At 35.4% G+C, this 17,122-nt stretch overlaps 37 non-coding genes across 37 annotated transcripts; all 37 read right to left on the bottom strand.

Annotated features, from left to right (window-relative positions):
• Nucleotides 1–4,110: 4,110 nt before the first annotated feature.
• TRNAG-GCC (transfer RNA glycine (anticodon GCC)) lies at nucleotides 4,111–4,181 on the bottom strand. The gene has a single exon. It is a non-coding gene; the product is annotated as a tRNA-Gly (tRNA).
• A 232-nt stretch (nucleotides 4,182–4,413) lies between these two features.
• TRNAG-GCC (transfer RNA glycine (anticodon GCC)) lies at nucleotides 4,414–4,484 on the bottom strand. The gene has a single exon. It is a non-coding gene; the product is annotated as a tRNA-Gly (tRNA).
• A 232-nt stretch (nucleotides 4,485–4,716) lies between these two features.
• Nucleotides 4,717–4,787, bottom strand: TRNAG-GCC (transfer RNA glycine (anticodon GCC)). Its single transcript has one exon. It is a non-coding gene; the product is annotated as a tRNA-Gly (tRNA).
• A 232-nt stretch (nucleotides 4,788–5,019) lies between these two features.
• On the bottom strand, nucleotides 5,020–5,090 carry TRNAG-GCC (transfer RNA glycine (anticodon GCC)). The gene has a single exon. It is a non-coding gene; the product is annotated as a tRNA-Gly (tRNA).
• Nucleotides 5,091–5,318: 228 nt separating this feature from the next.
• Nucleotides 5,319–5,389, bottom strand: TRNAG-GCC (transfer RNA glycine (anticodon GCC)). Its single transcript has one exon. It is a non-coding gene; the product is annotated as a tRNA-Gly (tRNA).
• Nucleotides 5,390–7,139: 1,750 nt separating this feature from the next.
• TRNAG-GCC (transfer RNA glycine (anticodon GCC)) lies at nucleotides 7,140–7,210 on the bottom strand. Its single transcript has one exon. It is a non-coding gene; the product is annotated as a tRNA-Gly (tRNA).
• Nucleotides 7,211–7,442: 232 nt separating this feature from the next.
• TRNAG-GCC (transfer RNA glycine (anticodon GCC)) lies at nucleotides 7,443–7,513 on the bottom strand. The gene has a single exon. It is a non-coding gene; the product is annotated as a tRNA-Gly (tRNA).
• A 231-nt stretch (nucleotides 7,514–7,744) lies between these two features.
• TRNAG-GCC (transfer RNA glycine (anticodon GCC)) lies at nucleotides 7,745–7,815 on the bottom strand. The gene has a single exon. It is a non-coding gene; the product is annotated as a tRNA-Gly (tRNA).
• Nucleotides 7,816–8,043: 228 nt separating this feature from the next.
• Nucleotides 8,044–8,114, bottom strand: TRNAG-GCC (transfer RNA glycine (anticodon GCC)). The gene has a single exon. It is a non-coding gene; the product is annotated as a tRNA-Gly (tRNA).
• A 232-nt stretch (nucleotides 8,115–8,346) lies between these two features.
• Nucleotides 8,347–8,417, bottom strand: TRNAG-GCC (transfer RNA glycine (anticodon GCC)). Its single transcript has one exon. It is a non-coding gene; the product is annotated as a tRNA-Gly (tRNA).
• Nucleotides 8,418–8,648: 231 nt separating this feature from the next.
• On the bottom strand, nucleotides 8,649–8,719 carry TRNAG-GCC (transfer RNA glycine (anticodon GCC)). The gene has a single exon. It is a non-coding gene; the product is annotated as a tRNA-Gly (tRNA).
• A 231-nt stretch (nucleotides 8,720–8,950) lies between these two features.
• On the bottom strand, nucleotides 8,951–9,021 carry TRNAG-GCC (transfer RNA glycine (anticodon GCC)). Its single transcript has one exon. It is a non-coding gene; the product is annotated as a tRNA-Gly (tRNA).
• Nucleotides 9,022–9,249: 228 nt separating this feature from the next.
• On the bottom strand, nucleotides 9,250–9,320 carry TRNAG-GCC (transfer RNA glycine (anticodon GCC)). Its single transcript has one exon. It is a non-coding gene; the product is annotated as a tRNA-Gly (tRNA).
• Nucleotides 9,321–9,552: 232 nt separating this feature from the next.
• Nucleotides 9,553–9,623, bottom strand: TRNAG-GCC (transfer RNA glycine (anticodon GCC)). Its single transcript has one exon. It is a non-coding gene; the product is annotated as a tRNA-Gly (tRNA).
• A 231-nt stretch (nucleotides 9,624–9,854) lies between these two features.
• Nucleotides 9,855–9,925, bottom strand: TRNAG-GCC (transfer RNA glycine (anticodon GCC)). Its single transcript has one exon. It is a non-coding gene; the product is annotated as a tRNA-Gly (tRNA).
• A 228-nt stretch (nucleotides 9,926–10,153) lies between these two features.
• On the bottom strand, nucleotides 10,154–10,224 carry TRNAG-GCC (transfer RNA glycine (anticodon GCC)). Its single transcript has one exon. It is a non-coding gene; the product is annotated as a tRNA-Gly (tRNA).
• Nucleotides 10,225–10,456: 232 nt separating this feature from the next.
• On the bottom strand, nucleotides 10,457–10,527 carry TRNAG-GCC (transfer RNA glycine (anticodon GCC)). The gene has a single exon. It is a non-coding gene; the product is annotated as a tRNA-Gly (tRNA).
• A 232-nt stretch (nucleotides 10,528–10,759) lies between these two features.
• On the bottom strand, nucleotides 10,760–10,830 carry TRNAG-GCC (transfer RNA glycine (anticodon GCC)). Its single transcript has one exon. It is a non-coding gene; the product is annotated as a tRNA-Gly (tRNA).
• Nucleotides 10,831–11,058: 228 nt separating this feature from the next.
• TRNAG-GCC (transfer RNA glycine (anticodon GCC)) lies at nucleotides 11,059–11,129 on the bottom strand. Its single transcript has one exon. It is a non-coding gene; the product is annotated as a tRNA-Gly (tRNA).
• Nucleotides 11,130–11,361: 232 nt separating this feature from the next.
• TRNAG-GCC (transfer RNA glycine (anticodon GCC)) lies at nucleotides 11,362–11,432 on the bottom strand. Its single transcript has one exon. It is a non-coding gene; the product is annotated as a tRNA-Gly (tRNA).
• A 232-nt stretch (nucleotides 11,433–11,664) lies between these two features.
• TRNAG-GCC (transfer RNA glycine (anticodon GCC)) lies at nucleotides 11,665–11,735 on the bottom strand. Its single transcript has one exon. It is a non-coding gene; the product is annotated as a tRNA-Gly (tRNA).
• Nucleotides 11,736–11,967: 232 nt separating this feature from the next.
• On the bottom strand, nucleotides 11,968–12,038 carry TRNAG-GCC (transfer RNA glycine (anticodon GCC)). The gene has a single exon. It is a non-coding gene; the product is annotated as a tRNA-Gly (tRNA).
• A 232-nt stretch (nucleotides 12,039–12,270) lies between these two features.
• Nucleotides 12,271–12,341, bottom strand: TRNAG-GCC (transfer RNA glycine (anticodon GCC)). Its single transcript has one exon. It is a non-coding gene; the product is annotated as a tRNA-Gly (tRNA).
• Nucleotides 12,342–12,573: 232 nt separating this feature from the next.
• TRNAG-GCC (transfer RNA glycine (anticodon GCC)) lies at nucleotides 12,574–12,644 on the bottom strand. The gene has a single exon. It is a non-coding gene; the product is annotated as a tRNA-Gly (tRNA).
• Nucleotides 12,645–12,872: 228 nt separating this feature from the next.
• Nucleotides 12,873–12,943, bottom strand: TRNAG-GCC (transfer RNA glycine (anticodon GCC)). The gene has a single exon. It is a non-coding gene; the product is annotated as a tRNA-Gly (tRNA).
• Nucleotides 12,944–13,175: 232 nt separating this feature from the next.
• Nucleotides 13,176–13,246, bottom strand: TRNAG-GCC (transfer RNA glycine (anticodon GCC)). The gene has a single exon. It is a non-coding gene; the product is annotated as a tRNA-Gly (tRNA).
• A 232-nt stretch (nucleotides 13,247–13,478) lies between these two features.
• Nucleotides 13,479–13,549, bottom strand: TRNAG-GCC (transfer RNA glycine (anticodon GCC)). Its single transcript has one exon. It is a non-coding gene; the product is annotated as a tRNA-Gly (tRNA).
• A 232-nt stretch (nucleotides 13,550–13,781) lies between these two features.
• TRNAG-GCC (transfer RNA glycine (anticodon GCC)) lies at nucleotides 13,782–13,852 on the bottom strand. Its single transcript has one exon. It is a non-coding gene; the product is annotated as a tRNA-Gly (tRNA).
• Nucleotides 13,853–14,084: 232 nt separating this feature from the next.
• Nucleotides 14,085–14,155, bottom strand: TRNAG-GCC (transfer RNA glycine (anticodon GCC)). Its single transcript has one exon. It is a non-coding gene; the product is annotated as a tRNA-Gly (tRNA).
• A 228-nt stretch (nucleotides 14,156–14,383) lies between these two features.
• TRNAG-GCC (transfer RNA glycine (anticodon GCC)) lies at nucleotides 14,384–14,454 on the bottom strand. Its single transcript has one exon. It is a non-coding gene; the product is annotated as a tRNA-Gly (tRNA).
• A 232-nt stretch (nucleotides 14,455–14,686) lies between these two features.
• TRNAG-GCC (transfer RNA glycine (anticodon GCC)) lies at nucleotides 14,687–14,757 on the bottom strand. The gene has a single exon. It is a non-coding gene; the product is annotated as a tRNA-Gly (tRNA).
• A 218-nt stretch (nucleotides 14,758–14,975) lies between these two features.
• On the bottom strand, nucleotides 14,976–15,046 carry TRNAG-GCC (transfer RNA glycine (anticodon GCC)). Its single transcript has one exon. It is a non-coding gene; the product is annotated as a tRNA-Gly (tRNA).
• Nucleotides 15,047–15,277: 231 nt separating this feature from the next.
• TRNAG-GCC (transfer RNA glycine (anticodon GCC)) lies at nucleotides 15,278–15,348 on the bottom strand. The gene has a single exon. It is a non-coding gene; the product is annotated as a tRNA-Gly (tRNA).
• A 232-nt stretch (nucleotides 15,349–15,580) lies between these two features.
• Nucleotides 15,581–15,651, bottom strand: TRNAG-GCC (transfer RNA glycine (anticodon GCC)). The gene has a single exon. It is a non-coding gene; the product is annotated as a tRNA-Gly (tRNA).
• A 534-nt stretch (nucleotides 15,652–16,185) lies between these two features.
• TRNAG-GCC (transfer RNA glycine (anticodon GCC)) lies at nucleotides 16,186–16,256 on the bottom strand. Its single transcript has one exon. It is a non-coding gene; the product is annotated as a tRNA-Gly (tRNA).
• Nucleotides 16,257–16,488: 232 nt separating this feature from the next.
• TRNAG-GCC (transfer RNA glycine (anticodon GCC)) lies at nucleotides 16,489–16,559 on the bottom strand. The gene has a single exon. It is a non-coding gene; the product is annotated as a tRNA-Gly (tRNA).
• Nucleotides 16,560–16,792: 233 nt separating this feature from the next.
• TRNAG-GCC (transfer RNA glycine (anticodon GCC)) lies at nucleotides 16,793–16,863 on the bottom strand. The gene has a single exon. It is a non-coding gene; the product is annotated as a tRNA-Gly (tRNA).
• Between the last annotated feature and the right edge of the window lie 259 nt (nucleotides 16,864–17,122).

Genomic DNA, 17,122 nt, shown 5'->3' with positions numbered 1-17,122 from the left:
CTTGAGTTAAACGTCAGGTTAACCTGTTAGCGCGCTGATACCCATTTCTTCAATTTTCAACCAGATTTAGAACAAGGGAGGGCCTAGCTTTGTGGCTGATAACAAGTTATGTTGACGTTTTCAGTTTGCTTCATTCTGTGGAAGTTGAACCTATAGCGCGAGCAGCCTGCGTCCGCGAGTCGCGTGATCCAGGTACTTGTGGGTACTTGTAGGTGCTTGTGGGTACTTGTAGATGCTTGTGGGTGCTTGTAGGTACTTGTGGGTGCTTGTAGGTACTTGTGGGTTCTTGTGGGTACTTGTGGGTGCTTGTAGGTACTTGTGGGTTCTTGTGGGTACTTGTGGGTGCTTGTGGGTGTTTGTAGGTACTTGTGGGTGCTTGTAGGTAATTTTGGGTACTTGTGGGTGCTTTTAGGTACTTGTGGGTACTTGTGGGTGCTTTTAGGTACTTGTGGGTACTTGTGGGTGCTTGTAGGTACTTGTGGGTGCTTGTGGGTACTTGTGGGTGCTTGCCCAGGGTACTTGTGGGTGCTTGCCCCGGGTACTTGTGGGTGCTTGCCCCGGGTACTTGTGGGTGTTTATCGGTACTTGCCCCGGGTACTTGTGGGTGTTTCTAGGTACTTGTGGGTGCTTGTAGGTGCTTGTGGGTGTTTATAGGTACTTGTGGGTGCTTGTGGGTGTTTATAGGTACTTGTGGGTACTTGTGGGTGCATGTAGGTACTTGTGGGTGCTTGTGGGTACTTGTGGGTGCTTGTAGGTACTTGTAGGTGCTTGTAGGTACTTGTGGGTACTTGTAGGTACTTGTGGGTACTTGTAGGTACTTGTGGGTACTAGTAGGTACTTGTGGGTACTTGTGGGTAATTGTGGGTACTTGTAGATACTTGTGGGTAATTGTGGGTACTTGTAGATACTTGTGGGTGCTTGTGGGTACTTGTAGATACTTGTAGGTACTTGTGGAGGCTTGTAGGTACTTGTGGGTGCTTGTAGGTACTTGTGGGTACCTGTGGGTGCTTGTGGGTACCTGTGGGTGCTTGTGGGTACCTGTGGGTGCTTGTAGGTACTTGTGGGTGCTTGTCGGTGTTTGTAGGTGCTTGTCGGTGTTTGTAGGTACTTGTGGGTGCTTGTAGGTACTTGTGGGTTCTTGTAGGTACTTGTGGGTACTTGTGGGTACTTGTAGGTACTTGTGGATACTTGTAGGTACTTGTGGGTACTTGTGAGTGCTTGTGGGTACTTGTGAGTGCTTGTAGGTACTTGTGAGTGCTTGTAGGTACTTGTGAGTGCTTGTAGGTACTTGTGAGTGCTTGTAGGTACTTGTGAGTGCTTGTAGGTACTTGTGAGTGCTTGTAGGTACTTGTGAGTGCTTGTAGGTACTTGTGGGTGCTTGTAGGTACTTGTGGGTGCTTGTAGGTACTTGGGGGTGCTTGTAGGTACTTGTGAGTGCTTGTAGGTACTTGTGGGAGCTTGTGGGTGCTTGTAAGTGCTTGTAGGTGCTTGTGGGTGCTTGTGGGTGCTTGTAGGTGCTTGTGGGTGCTTGTGGGTGCTTGTGGGTACTTGTGGGTGATTGTGATTGTAGGTACTTGTGGGTGATTGTAGGTACTTGTGGGTGATTGTAGGTACTTGTGGGTGATTTTAGGTACTTGTGGGTGATTGTAGGTACTTGTGGGTGATTGTAGGTACTTGTGGGTGATTGTAGGTACTTGTGGGTGATTGTAGGTACTTGTGGGTACTTGCCCCGAGTACTTGTGGGTGCTTGTAGGTACTTGTGGGTGATTGTAGGTACTTGTGGGTACTTGCCCCGGGTACTTGTGGGTGCTTGTAGGCACTTGTGGGTGATTGTAGGTACTTGTGGGTACTTGCCCCGGGTACTTGTGGGTGTTTGTAGGTACTTGTGGGTACTTGCCCCGGGTACTTGTGGGTGATTGTAGGTACTTGTGGGTACTTGCCCCGGGTACTTGTGGGTGATTGTAGGTACTTGTGGGTACTTGCCCCGGGTACTTGTGGGTGTTTGTAGGTACTTGTGGGTACTTGCGGGTGTTTGTAGTTATTTGTAAGTGCTTGTAGGTACTTGTGGGTGCTTGTAGGTACTTGTGGGTGCTTGTAGGTGCTTGTCGGTACTTGCCCCGGGTACTTGTGGGTGTTTGTAGGTACTTGAGGGATTATTTAGTGGTTCCAAGCAATCATTTTAGCACTGTTAAAAGCAACGCGTCGAGTGGCTATTCATTAATGAAGATTTTCTTTCATTGGTGATTTTTATTGATGCTTTTAAATGTGATAGGGATTTATTGATGATTTAAAATGGATGGGGATTAAGGGTAACTAATACCTATTCCAAAGATAGAACGTCCTCGATAGATGGAGCCTTACAAACGATGGGGCTCTAATTTGGCCGGGGCCATCTTGTTAAACTTTCATAAATAAAGTACAACATTATATGCTTATGAAAATCAATGTTATTGGATATAAGTTAAATGTAATTAACTATAATTAAGTACTTCTTTAAGCAATTAGAAATTGATCAACCCCATATGGATGACGGTAAAGCAAAAATAAAATTATTCAAATTTTAATTACATTAAGACTGAAGTGACAGATATTATAAAAAAAACGTCTTGGTTTAGACCAAGGCCGAAAAAACAAACGATATGTGTGAGGTTTATCATTTGACTGAAGTTTCAGATATTACAATTGTTTTAGTTATTTTTAACCATTTAATCCTTAATCAATATTAAATTCAATCAACTGATTTTACTGTTAATCGATCCATTCCCTCTAAATTAATTGAAAAATTACATATCTACGCTTTTTCAAGAACAATTACATTTTCCGAAAACATTTTATCATGAAATTAATTATTTTGAAGGGAGTACGTGTTAAGGGGTCAATATTCAATATTTGAAATATTCTACTGACTTTCAAAAAAGAGCAGGTGAACTTTGACATAATTCGAAAGGAAAATGTAAATATTTTATAGTGGATGCCAAACAAGGGTGTTGCATGAATTTATACATTTAATTTCGTTAATCGAAATGCTACATTTCAATTGTCGCCTCTATGAAGAAAAGATTGCACTGCAATTTCCCTCTCCGTGCTTTAGAATTTCTTGGTCATAATTCAGTCTTCATTTGAAACGTCATTTCTACATTGTTGGCGCTACATGTACACCGGTTACGTATTACGTGTAATCATTTTAGTACGCATAAAGACCATTTCGAAAAACACACAGGGGCGAGGCCACCATTGGGGTATTCTCCCTCACACCAAGGGTCACTGCCAGACTGTGCCAAAGTTCACTACAGGCAAGAGGCTAGTCAACTCTCACCGCCTATAGCGGGGCTTCTAGGCAAGAGAGAGAGAAGACCTCAATGGTGGCTGTGTTTTAATTATCTGTATGTAATTTCCAAAATGGTCCACTCACTTACAAATGAACACCGATTACACTGAGTGATCGGTCCTTCAGGCGCTAGCGAGTGTCAATCCACAACCGTAATCATTCATGTACACGAATGTTTTATAGTTTTAGGTTATTAAGGTTGGCGGCCAAGTCCGGAATAAGTTATTTATCATAATTTCTTGAACATCAGTCTTCTCAGAAACTTACTACAGATTTAAACTTTTTTGGTGCAAACTTCAAAATTTGTCAAGCCAGCCTTAATTAAAACTATGCCCGTCAAGGTGCTTTCAAGTTATTAATCGTCGACACGAAATCCCTTCAAAATAATTAATTTCATGATAAAATGTTTTCGGAAAATGTAATTGTTCTTGAAAAAGCGTAGATATGTAATTTTTCAATTAATTTAGAGGGAATGGATCGATTAACAGTAAAATCAGTTGATTGAATTTAATATTGATTAAGGATTAAATGGATAAAAATAACCAAAACAATTGCAATATCTGAAACTTCAGTCAAATGATAAACCTCACACATATCGTTTGTTTTTTCGGCCTTGGTCTAAACCAAGACGTTTTTTTTATAATTTTAAGAAGGGTTTATCAATTTAAAAATTATTATTTTACATACTTTTCGTAATTTTTTTATTAATTTCGAAAGACCCTGAAGTAAGGATATTAGAATTTAAAAACAATATCGTTATGCATCAAATGAGGACCAAAACATGCATCGGCCGGGAATCGAACCCGGATCTCCCGCGTGGCAGGCGAGAATTCTACCATTGAACCACCGAGGCTCTGCAAAGAGTAGAATATGGAAAGAATGGCATTTCACCTGAATATTTGATAATCAAACCAAATATTTCTTTGAATTATTATCTCAAGTAATATTTTTAGAAGGATTTATCAATTTAACAATTATCATTTTTCTTAATTTTCGTAATTTTTTTAATATATTCCCAAGACCCTGAAGTAAGGATAATACTATTTAAACACAATATCGTTATGCATCAAATGACGACCAAAACATGCATCGGCCGGGAATCGAACCCGGATCTCCCGCGTGGCAGGCGAGAATTCTACCATTGAACCACCGATGCTCTGCAAAGAGTAGAATATGGAAAGAATGGTATTTCACCTGAATATTTAATAATCAAACCAAATATTTCTTTGAATTATTATCTCAAATAATATTTTAAGAAGGGTTTATCAACTTAAAAATTATTATTTTACATACTTTTCGTAATTTTTTTATTAATTTCGAAAGACCCTGAAGTAAGGATATTAGAATTTAAACACAATATCGTTATGCATCAAATGAAGACCAAAACATGCATCGGCCGGGAATCGAACCCGGATCTCCCGCGTGGCAGGCGAGAATTCTACCATTGAACCACCGATGCTCTGCAAAGAGTAGTATATGGAAAGAATGGTATTTCACCTGAATATTTGATAATCAAACCAAATATTACTTTGAATTATTATCTCAAATAATATTTTAAGAAGGGTTTATCAATTTAAAAATTATTATTTTACATACTTTTCGTAATTTTTTTATTAATTTCGAAAGACCCTAAAGTAAGGATATTACAATTTAAACACAATATCATTATGCATCAAATGACGACCAAAACATGCATCGGCCGGGAATCGAACCCGGATCTCCCGCGTGGCAGGCGAGAATTCTACCATTGAACCACCGAGGCTCTGCAAAGAGTAGAATATGGAAAGAATGGTATTTCACCTGAATATTTGATAAACCAAATATTTCTTTGAATTATTATATCAAATAATATTTTTAGAAGGATTTATCAATTTAACAATTATCATTTTACTTAATTTTCGTAATTTTTTTAATATATTCCCAAGACCCTGAAGTAAGGATAATACAATTTAAACACAATATCGTTATGCATCAAATGACGACCAAAGCATGCATCGGCCAGGAATCGAACCCGGATCTCCCGCGTGGCAGGCGAGAATTCTACCATTGAACCACCGATGCTCTGCAAAGAGTACAATATGGAAAGAATGTTATTTCATCTGAATATTTGATAATCAAACCTAATATTTCTTTGAATTATTATCTCAAATAATATTTTCAGAAGTTTTTATCAATTTAACAATTATCATTTTACCAAATTTTCGTAATTTTTTTACCTCTCCGTGTGACGTAGTCCAGGAGAGGTTCTGTAACGGCCGTGTCTGTCTGTGTGTCTGTCTGTCTGTGTGTGTGTGTGTGTGTGTGTGTCTGTCTGTCCGTTGTTACACCCACGTGACCGCGTTCGCAGTTTGCGTATCGGAGCAAACGTGTTCGCCATTTCCGAACTGCTTTCACAGTCACGGAAATGGCTCCTCTACTTGAGTTCTCACACCACCAATCTTCTGGTCTTTGTCCACACCACACGGACACTAGTCTGTTCTTACTGGCTGCTAATCACCACCATCTTCTGGTCTTCGTCCATTCCACGTGGACACCAGTCTGTACATACTGGCTTCTAATCACCACCATCTTCTGTTCTTTGTCAATCCCACATTGACACCCGTCTGCACTTACACTGCCTTCTAACACCACCATCCACTGGTCTTCCGTCTATTCCACATAGACACCAATCTGTATCATTGGCTTCTACTCCATTATCATCGTTTGGTTTTAGGATATACGCGGCGATCAGCTAGGGTTACGAGAAACGTCTAGCCTCCCTAAGGTAGGATCGCTACCAAAGGTTTTCGCATTTGCGGTTTTTCCTTACTATTATAATGGAAACGAATCGTATATATACCCCAAAATTTGAAGAAAGCGGGAAGAGGGGTACCCTTCACTTTAAACGTCAATATTAGCAAAGTTTGAGAAGATAATAAGTATAACTTTATTTTAAACGATTTAACTATTATTAATGTTAATTATTGAAGATTAAAATAATTAAAAATAATTATATTTATTTAAATATTAAAGATAAACCTCTCGTGCAAAGAGAGAGATTATCATTGCCTCCTATATCTACCAAGGCCCGTGCATGCGATATATTTCCTTCATTGCCTCCTATATCTATCAAGGCCCGTGCATTGTGATATATTTCATTCATTGCATAAACATAAGCGAGATTGTTTTGGGAAAAAAATACTGCTTCCACTAATGGGTTTATACTCCTTGTTACTGTTGTATAGAGTAATCATGATAAAAGCTTAAAAAATTACGAGAGGACAGACCTTTTTTATTCTCATTCAAAAATATTTTTTGGTGCTAAGACTGCTTTAAAAAATCCAAACGGTTAGGCATTGGTAAAAAAGACAAATGATATTTTTCAAATCTTATGAGATAACGCCCACCTAGTTGAAAATTGCCGTTTTTTATCCGCGGGAGCCATTCTTAATGAGAATTTCGATGCTAGTAGGTTGTCAATTAAACTACCGGTATATTATTGTTGTTGGAAATTGGATATTAAGTCAAATTAAGTGGTTGTAAAGAGCCAGCAGGTTTTTGCCGCTTCTTTTTGTGAGTATTTGATTTTTATATGTAAAATGGAGGAAGATAATGTTGAGAGTAAGGATGAAATGCGGAAGCGCAAAGCGCGGGAAAGGATGAGGGCAAAAAGGTCGACGTTTTCATTGGATACTTAAGGTTATATAATCTTCTCGACACGGAGAGGTAATATTTTGGTTTTCCCGACTTGTTATTAATTTCGAAAGACCCTGAAGTAAGGATAATAGAATTTAAACACAATATAGTTATGCATCAAATGACGACCAAAACATGCATCGGCCGGGAATCGAACCCGGATCTCCCGCGTGGCAGGCGATAATTCTACCATTGAACCACCGAGGCTCTGCCAAGAGTAGAATATGGAAAAATGGTATTTCACCTGAATATTTGATAATCAAACCAAATATTTCTTTGAATTATTATCTCGAATAATATTTTTAGAAGGATTTATCAATTTAACAATTATCATTTTGCTTAATTTTCGTAATTTTTTTTATTAATTTCGAAAGACCCTGAAGTAAGGATAATACAATTTAAACACAATATCGTTATGCATCAAATGACGACCAAAACATGCATCGGCCGGGAATCGAACCCGGATCTCCCGCGTGGCAGGCGAGAATTCTACCATTGAACCACCGAGGCTCTGCCAAGAGTAGAATATGGAAAAATGGTTTTTCACCTGAATATTTGATAATCAAACCAAATATTTCATTGAATTATTATCTCAAATAAGATTTTAAGAAGGGTTTATCAATTTAAAAATTATTATTTTACATACTTTTCGTAATTTTTTTATTAATTTCGAAAGACCCTAAAGTAAGGATATTACAATTTAAACACAATATCATTATGCATCAAATGACGACCAAAACATGCATCGGCCGGGAATCGAACCCGGATCTCCCGCGTGGCAGGCGAGAAATCTACCATTGAACCACCGAGGCTCTGCAAAGAGTAGAATATGGAAAGAATGGTATTTCACCTGAATATTTGATAAACCAAATATTTCTTTGAATTATTATATCAAATAATATTTTTAGAAGGATTTATCAATTTAACAATTATCATTTTACTTAATTTTCGTAATTTTTTTAATATATTCCCAAGACCCTGAAGTAAGGATAATACAATTTAAACACAATATCGTTATGCATCAAATGACGACCAAAACATGCATCGGCCGGGAATCGAACCCGGGTCTCCCGCGTGGCAGGCTAGAATTCTACCATTGAACCACCGATGCTCTGCAAAGAGTACAATATGGAAAGAATGTTATTTCATCTGAATATTTGATAATCAAACCTAATATTTCTTTGAATTATTATCTCAAATAATATTTTCAGAAGTTTTTATCAATTTAACAATTATCATTTTACCTAATTTTCGTAATTTTTTTATTAATTTCGAAAGACCCTGAAGTAAGGATAATAGAATTTAAACACAATATCGTTATGCATCAAATGACGACCAAAACATGCATCGGCCGGGAATCGAACCCGGATCTCCCGCGTGGCAGGCGAGAATTCTACCATTGAACCACCGAGGCTCTGCCAAGAGTAGAATATGGAAAAATGGTATTTCACCTGAATATTTGATAATCAAACCAAATATTTCTTTGAATTATTATCTCAAATAATATTTTAAGAAGGGTTTATCAATTTAAAAATTATTATTTTACATACTTTTCGTAATTTTTTTATTAATTTCGAAAGACCCTAAAGTAAGGATATTACAATTTAAACACAATATCATTATGCATCAAATGACGACCAAAACATGCATCGGCCGGGAATCGAACCCGGATCTCCCGCGTGGCAGGCGAGAATTCTACCATTGAACCACCGAGGCTCTGCCAAGAGTAGAATATGGAAAAATGGTATTTCACCTGAATATTTGATAATCAAACCAAATATTTCTTTGAATTATTATCTCAAATAATATTTTAAGAAGGGTTTATCAATTTAAAAATTATTATTTTACATACTTTTCGTAATTTTTTTATTAATTTCGAAAGACCCTAAAGTAAGGATATTACAATTTAAACACAATATCATTATGCATCAAATGACGACCAAAACATGCATCGGCCGGGAATCGAACCCGGATCTCCCGCGTGGCAGGCGAGAATTCTACCATTGAACCACCGATGCTCTGCAAAGAGCAGAATATGGAAAGAATGGTATTTCACCTGAATATTTGATAAACCAAATATTTCTTTGAATTATTATATCAAATAATATTTTTAGAAGGATTTATCAATTTAACAATTATCATTTTACTTAATTTTCGTAATTTTTTTAATATATTCCCAAGACCCTGAAGTAAGGATAATACAATTTAAACACAATATCGTTATGCATCAAATGACGACCAAAGCATGCATCGGCCGGGAATCGAACCCGGATCTCCCGCGTGGCAGGCGAGAATTCTACCATTGAACCACCGATGCTCTGCAAAGAGTACAATATGGAAAGAATGTTATTTCATCTGAATATTTGATAATAAAACCTAATATTTCTTTGAATTATTATCTCAAATAATATTTTCAGAAGTTTTTATCAATTTAACAATTATCATTTTACCTAAATTTCGTAATTTTTTTATTAATTTCGAAAGACCCTGAAGTAAGGATAATAGAATTTAAACACAATATCGTTATGCATCAAATGACGACCAAAACATGCATCGGCCGGGAATCGAACCCGGATCTCCCGCGTGGCAGGCGAGAATTCTACCATTGAACCACCGAGGCTCTGCCAAGAGTAGAATATGGAAAAATGGTATTTCACCTGAATATTTGATAATCAAACCAAATATTTCTTTGAATTATTATCTCAAATAATATTTTAAGAAGGGTTTATCAATTTAAAAATTATTATTTTACATACTTTTCGTAATTTTTTTATTAATTTCGAAAGACCCTAAAGTAAGGATATTACAATTTAAACACAATATCATTATGCATCAAATGACGACCAAAACATGCATCGGCCGGGAATCGAACCCGGATCTCCCGCGTGGCAGGCGAGAATTCTACCATTGAACCACCGAGGCTCTGCAAAGAGTAGAATATGGAAAGAATGGTATTTCACCTGAATATTTGATAAACCAAATATTTCTTTGAATTATTATATCAAATAATATTTTTAGAAGGATTTATCAATTTAACAATTATCATTTTACTTAATTTTCGTAATTTTTTTAATATATTCCCAAGACCCTGAAGTAAGGATAATACAATTTAAACACAATATCGTTATGCATCAAATGACGACCAAAGCATGCATCGGCCGGGAATCGAACCCGGATCTCCCGCGTGGCAGGCGAGAATTCTACCATTGAACCACCGATGCTCTGCAAAGAGTACAATATGGAAAGAATGTTATTTCATCTGAATATTTGATAATAAAACCTAATATTTCTTTGAATTATTATCTCAAATAATATTTTCAGAAGTTTTTATCAATTTAACAATTATCATTTTACCTAAATTTCGTAATTATTTGATTAATTTCGAAAGACCCTGAAGTAAGGATAATAGAATTTAAACACAATATCTTTATGCATCAAATGACGACCAAAACATGCATCGGCCGGGAATCGAACCCGGATCTCCCACGTGGCAGGCGAGAATTCTACCATTGAACCACCGATGCTCTACAAAGAGTAGAATATGGAAAGAATGGTATTTCACCTGAATATTTGATAATCAAACCAAATATTTCTTTGAATTATTATCCCAAATAATATTTTTAGAATGATTTATCAATTTAACAATTATCATTTTACTTAATTTTCGTAATTTTTTTATTAATTTCGAAAGACCCTGAAGTAATGATAATACAATTTAAACACAATATCCTTATGCATCAAATGACGACCAAAACATGCATCGGCCGGGAATCGAACCCGGATCTCCCGCGTGGCAGGCGAGAATTCTACCATTGAACCACCGAGGCTCTGCAAAGAGTAGAATATGGAAAGAATGGTATTTCACCTGAATATTTGATAAACCAAATATTTCTTTGAATTATTATATCAAATAATATTTTTAGAAGGATTTATCAATTTAACAATTATCATTTTACTTAATTTTCGTAATTTTTTTAATATATTCCCAAGACCCTGAAGTAAGGATAATACAATTTAAACACAATATCGTTATGCATCAAATGACGACCAAAGCATGCATCGGCCGGGAATCGAACCCGGATCTCCCGCGTGGCAGGCGAGAATTCTACCATTGAACCACCGATGCTCTGCAAAGAGTACAATATGGAAAGAATGTTATTTCATCTGAATATTTGATAATCAAACCTAATATTTCTTTGAATTATTATCTCAAATAATATTTTCAGAAGTTTTTATCAATTTAACAATTATCATTTTACCTAAATTTCGTAATTTTTTTATTAATTTCGAAAGACCCTGAAGTAAGGATAATAGAATTTAAACACAATATCGTTATGCATCAAATGACGACCAAAACATGCATCGGCCGGGAATCGAACCCGGATCTCCCACGTGGCAGGCGAGAATTCTACCATTGAACCACCGATGCTCTACAAAGAGTAGAATATGGAAAGAATGGTATTTCACCTGAATATTTGATAATCAAACCAAATATTTCTTTGAATTATTATCCCAAATAATATTTTTAGAATGATTTATCAATTTAACAATTATCATTTTACTTAATTTTCGTAATTTTTTTATTAATTTCGAAAGACCCTGAAGTAATGATAATACAATTTTAACACAATATCCTTATGCATCAAATGACGACCAAAACATGCATCGGCCGGGAATCGAACCCGGATCTCCCGCGTGGCAGGCGAGAATTCTACCATTGAACCACCGATGCTCTGCAAAGAGCAGAATATGGAAAGAATGGTATTTCACCTGAATATTTGATAATCAAACCAAATATTTCTTTGAATTATTATCTCAAATAATATTTTAAGAAGGGTTTATCAATTTAAAAATTATTATTTTACATACTTTTCGTAATTTTTTTATTAATTTCGAAAGACCCTGAAGTAAGGATATTACAATTTAAACACAATATCGTTATGCATCAAATGACGACCAAAACACGCATCGGCCGGGAATCGAACCCGGATCTCCCGCGTGGCAGGCGAAAATTCTACCATTGAACCACCGATGCTCTGCAAAGAGTAGAATATGGAAAGAATGGTATTTCACCTGAATATTTGATAATCAAACCAAATATTTCTTTGAATTATTATCTCAAATAAAATTTTAAGAAGGGTTTATCAATTTAAAAATTATTATTTTACATACTTTTCGTAATTTTTTTATTAATTTCGAAAGACCCTGAAGTAAGGATATTACAATTTAAACACAATATCGTTATGCATCAAATGACGACCAAAACACGCATCGGCCGGGAATCGAACCCGGATCTCCCGCGTGGCAGGCGAAAATTCTACCATTGAACCACCGATGCTCTGCAAAGAGTAGAATATGGAAAGAATGGTATTTCACCTGAATATTTGATAATCAAACCAAATATTTCTTTGAATTATTATCTCAAATAATATTTTAAGAAGGGTTTATCAATTTAAAAATTATTATTTTACATACTTTTCGTAATTTTTTTATTAATTTCGAAAGACCCTAAAGTAAGGATATTACAATTTAAACACAATATCATTATGCATCAAATGACGACCAAAACATGCATCGGCCGGGAATCGAACCCGGATCTCCCGCGTGGCAGGCGAGAATTCTACCATTGAACCACCGAGGCTCTGCAAAGAGTAGAATATGGAAAGAATGGTATTTCACCTGAATATTTGATAAACCAAATATTTCTTTGAATTGTTATATCAAATAATATTTTTAGAAGGATTTATCAATTTAACAATTATCATTTTACTTAATTTTCGTAATTTTTTTAATATATTCCCAAGACCCTGAAGTAAGGATAATAGAATTTAAACACAATATCGTTATGCATCAAATGACGACCAAAACATGCATCGGCCGGGAATCGAACCCGGATCTCCCACGTGGCAGGCGAGAATTCTACCATTGAACCACCGATGCTCTACAAAGAGTAGAATATGGAAAGAATGGTATTTCACCTGAATATTTGATAATCAAACCAAATATTTCTTTGAATTATTATCCCAAATAATATTTTTAGAATGATTTATCAATTTAACAATTATCATTTTACTTAATTTTCGTAATTTTTTTATTAATTTCGAAAGACCCTGAAGTAATGATAATACAATTTAAACACAATATCCTTATGCATCAAATGACGACCAAAACATGCAACGGCCGGGAATCGAACCCGGATCTCCCGCGTGGCAGGCTAGAATTCTACCATTGAACCACCGATGCTCTGCAAAGAGTAGAATATGGAAAGAATGGTATTTCACCTGAATATTTGATAATCAAACCAAATATTTCTTTGAATTATTATCTCAAATAATATTTTAAGAAGGGTTTATCAATTTAAAAATTATTATTTTACATACTTTTCGTAATTTTTTTATTAATTTCGAAAGACCCTGAAGTAAGGATATTACAATTTAAACACAATATCGTTATGCATCAAATGACGACCAAAACACGCATCGGCCGGGAATCGAACCCGGATCTCCCGCGTGGCAGGCGAAAATTCTACCATTGAACCACCGATGCTCTGCAAAGAGTAGAATATGGAAAGAATGGTATTTCACCTGAATATTTGATAATCAAACCAAATATTTCTTTGAATTATTATCTCAAATAAAATTTTAAGAAGGGTTTATCAATTTAAAAATTATTATTTTACATACTTTTCGTAATTTTTTTATTAATTTCGAAAGACCCTTAAGTAAGGATATTACAATTTAAACACAATATCGTTATGCATCAAATGACGACCAAAACACGCATCGGCCGGGAATCGAACCCGGATCTCCCGCGTGGCAGGCGAAAATTCTACCATTGAACCACCGATGCTCTGCAAAGAGTAGAATATGGAAAGAATGGTATTTCACCTGAATATTTGATAATCAAACCAAATATTTCTTTGAATTATTATCTCAAATAATATTTTAAGAAGGGTTTATCAATTTAAAAATTATTATTTTACATACTTTTCGTAATTTTTTTATTAATTTCGAAAGACCCTAAAGTAAGGATATTACAATTTAAACACAATATCATTATGCATCAAATGACGACCAAAACATGCATCGGCCGGGAATCGAACCCGGATCTCCCGCGTGGCAGGCGAGAATTCTACCATTGAACCACCGAGGCTCTGCAAAGAGTAGAATATGGAAAGAATGGTATTTCACCCGAATATTTGATAAACCAAATATTTCTTTGAATTGTTATATCAAATAATATTTTTAGAAGGATTTATCAATTTAACAATTATCATTTTACTTAATTTTCGTAATTTTTTTAATATATTCCCAAGACCCTGAAGTAAGGATAATACAATTTAAACACAATATCGTTATGCATCAAATGACGACCAAAGCATGCATCGGCCCGGAATCGAACCCGGATCTCCCGCGTGGCAGGCGAGAATTCTACCATTGAACCACCGATGCTCTGCAAAGAGTACAATATGGAAAGAATGTTATTTCATCTGAATATTTGATAATCAAACCTAATATTTCTTTGAATTATTATCTCAAATAATATTTTCAGAAGTTTTTATCAATTTAACAATTATCATTTTACCTAATTTTCGTAATTTTTTTATTAATTTCGAAAGACCCTGAAGTAAGGATAATACAATTTAAACACAATATCGTTATGCATCAAATGACGACCAAAACATGCATCGGCCGGGAATCGAACCCGGATCTCCCGCGTGGCAGGCGATAATTCTACCATTGAACCACCGAGGCTCTGTCAAGAGTAGAATATGGAAAAATGGTATTTCACCTGAATATTTGATAATCAAACCAAATATTTCTTTGAATTATTATCTCGAATAATATTTTTAGAAGGATTTATCAATTTAACAATTATCATTTTGCTTAATTTTCGTATTTTTTTTATTAATTTCGAAAGGATAATACAATTTAAACACAATATCGTTATGCATCAAATGACGACCAAAACATGCATCGGCCAGGAATCGAACCCGGATCTCCCGCGTGGCAGGCGAGAATTCTACCATTGAACCACCGAGGCTCTGCCAAGAGTAGAATATGGAAAAATGGTTTTTCACCTGAATATTTGATAATCAAACCAAATATTTCTTTGAATTATTATCTCAAATAATATTTTTAGAAGGGTTTATCAATTTAAAAATTATGATTTTACATACTTTTCGTAATTTTTTTATTAATTTCGAAAGACCCTGAAGTAAGGATATTGGAATTTAAACACAATATCGTTATGCATCAAATGACGACCAGAACATGCATCGGCCGGGAATCGAACCCGGATCACCCACGTGGCAGGCGAGAATTCTACCATTGAACCACCGCTGCTCTACAAAGAGTAGAATATGGAAAGAATGGTATTTCACCTGAATATTTGATAATCAAACCAAATATTTCTTTGAATTATTATCCCAAATAATATTTTAAGAAGGGTTTATCAATTTAAAAATTATTATTTTACATACTTTTCGTAATTTTTTTATTAATTTCGAAAGACCCTGAGGTAAGGATAATAGAATTTAAACACAATATCGTTATGCATCAAATGACGACCGAAACATGCATCGGCCGGGAATCGAACCCGGATCTCCCGCGTGGCAGGCGAGAATTATACCATTGAACCACCGAGGCTCTGCCAAGAGTAGAATATGGAAAAATGGTATTTCACCTGAATATTTGATAATCAAACCAAATATTTCTTTGAATTATTATCTCAAATATTATTTTTGGAAGGATTTATCAATTTAACAATTATCATTTTACTTAATTTTCGTAATTTTTTTAATATATTCCCAAGACCCTGAAGTAAGGATAATACAATTTAAACACAATATCGTTATGCATCAAATGATGACCAAAACATGCATCGGCCGGGAATCGAACCCGGATCTCCCGCGTGGCAGAAGAGAATTCTACTATTGAACCATCGATGCTCTGCAAAGAGTAGAATATGGAAAGAATGTTATTTCACCTGAATATTTTATAATCAAACCAAATATTTCTTTGAATTGTTATCTCAAATAATATTTTTAGAAGGATTTATCAATTTAACAATTATCATTTTACTTAATTTTCGTAATTTGTTTATTAATTTCGAAAGACCCTGAAGTAAGGATAATACAATTTAAACACAATATCGTTATGCATCAAATGACGACCAAAACATGCATCGGCCGGGAATCGAACCCAGATCTCCCGCGTGGCAGGCGAGAATTCTACCATTGAACCACCGAGGCTCTGCCAAGAGTAGAATATGGAAAGATTGTTTATTCACCTGTATATTTGATAATCAAACCAAATATTTCTTTGAATTATTATCTCAAATAATATTTTAAGAAGGGTTTATCAATTTAAAAATTATTATTTTAGATACTTTTCGTAATTTTTTTATTAATTTCGAAAGACCCTGAAGTAAGGATAATACAATTTAAACACAATATCGTTATGCATCAAATGACGACGAAAACATGCATCGGCCGGGAATCGAACCCAGATCTCCCGCGTGGCAGGCGAGAATTCTACCATTGAACCACCGATGCTCTGCAAAGAGTAGAATATGGAAAGAATGGTATTTCACCTGAATATTTGATAATCAATCCAAATATTTCTTTGAATTATTATCTCAAAAAATATTTTTAGAAGGGTTTATCAATTTAAAAATTATTATTTTACATACTTTTCGTAATTTTTTTTATTAATTTCGAAAGACCCTGAAGTAATGATAATACAATTTAAACACAATATCGTTATGCATCAAATGACGACCAAAACATGCATCGGCCGGGAATCGAACCCGGATCTCCCGCGTGGCAGGCGAGAATTCTACCATTGAACCACCAAGGCCCTGCCAAAAGTAAAATATGGAAAAATGGTTTTTCACCTGAATATTTGATAATCAAACCAAATATTTCTTTGAATTATTATCTCAAATAATATTTTTAGAAGGTTTTATCAATTTAAAAATTATGATTTTACATACTTTTCGTAATTTTTTTTACCTCTCCGAGTGACGTATGTCACGTGAGAGGTATTACATCGGCCGTGTCTGTCTGTGTGTGTGTGTGTGTGTGTGTGTGTCTGTCTGTCAGACCCCACGTGACCG

Source organism: Phalangium opilio, unplaced genomic scaffold (assembly GCF_054372755.1).
Source record: "Phalangium opilio isolate 3A_F unplaced genomic scaffold, DU_Popi_V2 ptg000002l_1, whole genome shotgun sequence".
NCBI lineage: Eukaryota > Metazoa > Arthropoda > Arachnida > Opiliones > Phalangiidae > Phalangium > Phalangium opilio.
This window is presented reverse-complemented; position numbering and strand designations above follow the sequence as displayed.